The 5,609-nt window shown below is 33.0% G+C and overlaps 1 long non-coding RNA gene across 1 annotated transcript; it reads left to right on the forward strand.

Annotated features, from left to right (window-relative positions):
• Positions 1 to 4,406: 4,406 nt before the first annotated feature.
• Positions 4,407 to 5,181, forward strand: LOC140181672 (uncharacterized). Its single transcript, XR_011876713.1, has 2 exons — positions 4,407 to 4,716; positions 4,805 to 5,181. It is a non-coding gene; the product is annotated as an uncharacterized lncRNA (long non-coding RNA).
• Positions 5,182 to 5,609: the final 428 nt, after the last annotated feature.

Consider the following 5,609-nt stretch of genomic DNA (forward strand, 5'->3'; position numbering starts at 1 on the left):
CAAGCATGACAGGGGCAAGCCCATTCTGACATTAGCTGAGGAAGTTAGAAGAATCATCATGAAGAGTATTGTTGACAATCGGAAGAAGCTACAGAACTATCAAGGGATTTTTCCCCTGTTCAGTAGAGTAGATTTGAAGTCATGACAACGTTGTCTAGCCACTGGGCTCCTCAATGGTCCGGCGATAAAAAAGAAGAACTCTATGAAGTTCATGGCTGGCCAACCAATATGGTGGTTAACCTGGGAAAGCACACATGCAGCTGTCGCTTTTGACAACTCACAGGTAACAAATTCAACAGTTACTTATTGTCATCTACTTTCATGCACGATCTTTAAATAATGATTGATTTGTCTTTGTAAGGGATACCATGTATGCATGCAATATCGGCCATACAGGATAAGAATGACAAACGCACTGAAAACTATTGTCATGACTGGTGAAGATGGAAGCGTACATGAAGACCTATTGCTTCAATGTCAATCCAATGAAAGGACAGGATCTATAGGAAAAAACTCCACACCCAGCTCCCGTGCCACCACCATTTAAGGCCAACCTTGGAAGACCAACGAAGAAAAGGAGAAGGGAGAAAGAGGAGCAACCTACTGGGTCAAAGACAAAGATGAAGAGGAAGTATAACCCTATCAGATGCATGTATTGTAGTGAGATAAGACACAACAAGAGAAGCTGTGCAAAGAAGAAAGCTATGGAAGCTAAGGAGCATGCCAGGCAGCTGCAGCTGCAACTAGCTGTGGTTGCCCCTGCTGCAGATGGGGCTGACCCTCAAGTAAGCTCTGTCCCAGCTGAACATAATCCAGCTCCAGCAGATATAGCTCCATCACCAACACAGCCTCCAACAGTAATTGACATTAGCCAATCTGAAAGCATACCACCAACCTAAGAAACACAATAGGTAATCTGCCATATGTGATTTCTTTTAAACATATGTGATTTCTTTTATAATCTAAATCTAAATCTAAATCTGCCATTAAATTATGTAGGAACAAGTAACAGCTAGGCCACCCAAGTTAAAGATCATTAAAAGGAAAGCCAGACTTCAGTCCTCTCCTAAACCTACTATAGCCGCACCAGTCGCTATATCTGCTGAGACAATCAAGGGGACTAGTTCAGCAACTGTTAAAAAGCTGGCCAACTTTATGACCTTCGTTCCTACTCCAGGCTTCAAGCCCCCAAGAAAGACTGATAAATGACTTTGATTGGTGTTGAAATGTATTCTGGTTGAATTTGTTTTTGTGTGAGGATACTTTATGTTTTTTTGCACTAGGCAATTGAAGTTCCATTATCAACATTTTAGTTATCTATGTAATTGAAAAGTTGTACTATGCCCTTTTATTTTGGTCTAGCCTACTTTTTAGGTTTGTATCCTCATGTAAAACCTTATGACTTTGCTGTTGTTTTTATCCTGAAGACAATGTGACATCTAGCCTTCTATGGCAACTCAATGTTTAAGAGTACTTTGACTACTGATTATGTTCATTCCTTAGTACATCTTACTGTAACAGTGATTCGAATTGGTTTGGAACATTTGAATTGGATTGTGTTGTCTTAATCTAAAAAAACCAAATGCAACATCTATTCTCATTCAAGGGATTCATCTCATTATACCATGACATATCAACAGAATTTGTTTTACTTGGAACAAGATAACAAACAACAAACGATCACATTAACGACAACTACCACAAACAGGAAAACTATTAACATTTTCAATGCTTTTACTTCAGCTTCCAAGCTGCCCAGTCTCCATGCCACCTTCAACCTCCATTCATCATAGTCACTTTCAACCTGCAGCTCAGCCCCATAATCTTTCTTTGTTCCAACTTCGCCCACCCCTTCATAGTCATCATTGTCAACCCACTTAAAGTAATTGCAGTGACTGCCCTTCTACAAATTCAAAAATCAGAAAACAAAAAATTGAATAAAACCCCAAAACACAAAACAACACGGAAAACCTTTAACTTCTTATACAACACTCACCCGGTACCTTGGACATGCACGGATTGTCTATCTGGGTTCTCTGCTGTCCAAGATTTTCTTATCGCAGCCTTCAATCCACAGTAACATTATTCCTCATGAATTTTCCTCCTGGTTTGCATTGAAGCGCTGGAACCATTACTGCCGTTCAACGGAAACGACACACCACCGCCACGGCCTCCATTTGCTGTCTCCATCGTCGCCCTAAACCAGCCAATTTCAACACTTACCCAGGCATATGGCCCTCTGATCCTTGAACGCGACGTATTTATCATCGAAATTAGGATTAGGTTTCAAACACTGAGGGACTGATTTGAACTGTTTTCCCAAACTTACCTTGTCAGCAACTGCTAATGACACGTTGGACTCTTCCACGTAGGCAGCTAACGTCACACGTCATCAGACGTTAGCCAGCTCATCAACGGAGTTGACGGAAGAACAAACGTAATTAACTTGGATATCTTTCAAGGACTCTTTTGATTAACTTTATCTTTCGAGGACTAAAATGGAGATCGAAATATCTTTCAGGGACGAATTTGAGTATTAACTAAGTTTTTAACCATATAAATTCATATATTATAAAACGACAATCGTAAGAAAGAAATCAATCATTAATTTCTCAAAATTTAATTTTATAGGACAAAATGTACTAAATATAGAAGGTATATTTTTTAAAAAGTTTTAAAAATTAGAATTCAACATAACTTTTGAAAGCACATATATAGAATAAGGATATATTTTCTTCTTTTAAATTTAGCGATTTTACATTAAACAAATATCTCTAACTTTTTTTCTTTTATACAAACGAGCAAAAGTAAAAAAAAAAATGAAAATGAGGACTAAAGATTGAATTTTATTTTAGCTGCATCTTTTATATAATTATTCAAATATTTATTTTTCAGTAATTTTAAAAATCAAATTTTTTACATAATCAAATTCAACCAAATTAAGATATATACGCCTTTTTTTTCGTTTGTTGTCTTTTTTTTTTCTCCTTCTCATACTCATTTTTTCATTTAATTTTTTCTCTTTCTTTTTTCTTCTTCTCCTCCTCCTCTTCTCATTTAATTTTTTTCTTTTTTTTTCTCTTTCTCTTTCTCCTCTTCTTCTTCCTCCTCTTTTATTATCTTCATCATCATTGACATCTTTTTTTTCTTATATATTTTTTATTCTTATTTATTTTTTTGTTTATTTATTTGTTTATGAATTTTTTAAGATTTTATGAAATAGAAGGATAAAGAAGAAAAACAGAATACAAAAAATAATGATGATGATGAAATAATACTAAATTTTTAATATAAAATACAAAAATAAAATAAAAAGAACATCAAAATTTATTATATAAAGCTAAAAAATATTACTATAGTAAAAACATAATTTAAATTGATCTCTATGCCACATCGTAAGAAAAATAATATATTGGAAGAAAAAAAAGATAAAATATAAAAAATAGAAGTAGAAGAAGAAGATACGTTAGGAGAAATCTTGGTATCTCGGTTAAGATATTTCGGTGCTATTTTTTGTTTTGGATAACTTCTAATTAATTAAGAAATTTTCTATGTCACTGTTAAGAAATTTCAGTGTCAAAATTTAGAAATTTTTCGTATGAAGTTTAAAAGGTTTCGGCACTATTTCTCTAATAAAGTCTACACAATTCAAAACTTCTTTCTTCCTATTTTTTATCATCGTCATTATCTTCTTTTTCTTTTTATTCTTTATTTTTTTCTTTTTATTTTATTTTTTTATAATTTTTTATTATTTTTATTCTTTTAAAATAATAAAAATAAAAAATACTACAATAACACCATAAAAAAGAAAAAGAAAAAGATAAATCCTGTTTTAGGCTAATTTTTTTGGTAATGAATTGGAGAAGTAGATAATACATAATTATGGAGAGTTGGTGTATTTTTTATGAATATGGAGATAATTATTTTTTTTAATTAGAAACTATAAATCGGATACTCAAATTTGGGTAAAGGTAGAAAATTGAGGGTCAAATTTTGGGTAGAGTAGAAAACTGAATGTCGATTTTGGGTAAGTATAAAAATATGAGGATAAGTTTTGAGTAAAAAAATAAAAAAAAAATTTAATTTCTAAATAGGAGAGTCCGATTTGCATGTTTCAAAATTTTTTTAATGTTAAAATACAAATCTAAAAGTTAGATTTGTAATTTTCTTTTTAAAAAAAAAAAAACTACAAAAAAAACACCAGCTGCACTCCATACAAAAAATAAAAAGCGACCGTTTTACTCTCTATAGTTTGGAGATAAAAACAAAATCATCCCTAACATTTTTCAAAATAGTTCCTAACGTTACAATTATTTTTAAAATTATCCTTTTTAACCTTAATCTTTGTTTTGGACCAAATTACCCCTGCTACAAATAAAAGAAAAAAAAACTATATCCATCCCACCACCACTACTGCTCTTCTTCACGCTCCTTCCAATTCAACCAGCATGACTCCTTCCAATTCAACCACCAGGGCCACCAACCCACCACCGCTACTAATAACCCTAATCTCAACCTTACCCCACCAATCTACCACAGCAAGACCGAATCGCCAACAATCCTCTGCAAACTTGAACTAATACAGAAGATGATTGAACATGTCTCAGGCAATAAACTCAACGTGTAACTCAGCCATGAATCGGTCTTCCATGAATTGAAGAAAATCGCATGTACCTGTCCCAGTAAAAAGTTCGTGTGCATCATCTTCGCTAAATCGTGAGTTTTGATCCCACAAATTCTATAGCTTATTATCGATTGGATTTGGATTCTGTTATTTAATTCTACTAATTTGTTGTTTTTCAAGGGATTGGTTTGAGTGATAAAAACGATGGACAAATTACTACAGATCCCAACATGCGAGCTTTTAGATTCGGTGTATAGTTGTCATTGGATTGTTCTTGTTGGTGATGGTAGTGGAGTGTGAGACGTAATTTGGGGGGTGGTACCTGATAGTGAGGGACTGATAGGGAGATGATGATGGTTGTGGATGGATTTGATGGAGATGGATGATGATGGAAGGGAAACGTCGATAATGGTGATGATGGAAGGACGCTGGATGACGATGTTTTTTTTCTTAAAAAAATTATTATTATTATTATTTATTTCTTTTTAACAAAGATGATTTTATAAATAACTGTAACGTTAGAGACGATTTTAAATTAAAAAAAATGTTATGAATGATTTTAATTTTTACTCTAAACTATAAGAATCAAAATAGTATTTATCTTAAAAAAAAACTAATATTTTAAATTCTTCTACCTACCAATTCACTCTAAAACAGAACAAAGTAACAAACTAACATTTTAAACCCGGTTTTTAGTGGGATGGACTACCTAAGTTTATCACCCCAAGTTGTAGTCCATAGAATGTAAACTACCATATGTATTAGCATGCCGGAAATAGGATTCTGCTTTACTCGTAAGAATTAAAATAAAATTTGCTCCCTCATAATTATTTGCCGCCAGTTAGTTATAATCTCACGTTTTCTTTTTTCACGTGCTAAAAATATAAATTCTGCACTTCCTTTAATTTTAATATAGCATGATCAGATCACCATCTCCAATTTTTTACTATAATATATTATAATGGACACATCATCATAACAAATT

The sequence above is a fragment of the Arachis hypogaea genome, chromosome 18, assembly GCF_003086295.3.
Source record: "Arachis hypogaea cultivar Tifrunner chromosome 18, arahy.Tifrunner.gnm2.J5K5, whole genome shotgun sequence".
Classification (NCBI taxonomy): domain Eukaryota; kingdom Viridiplantae; phylum Streptophyta; class Magnoliopsida; order Fabales; family Fabaceae; genus Arachis; species Arachis hypogaea.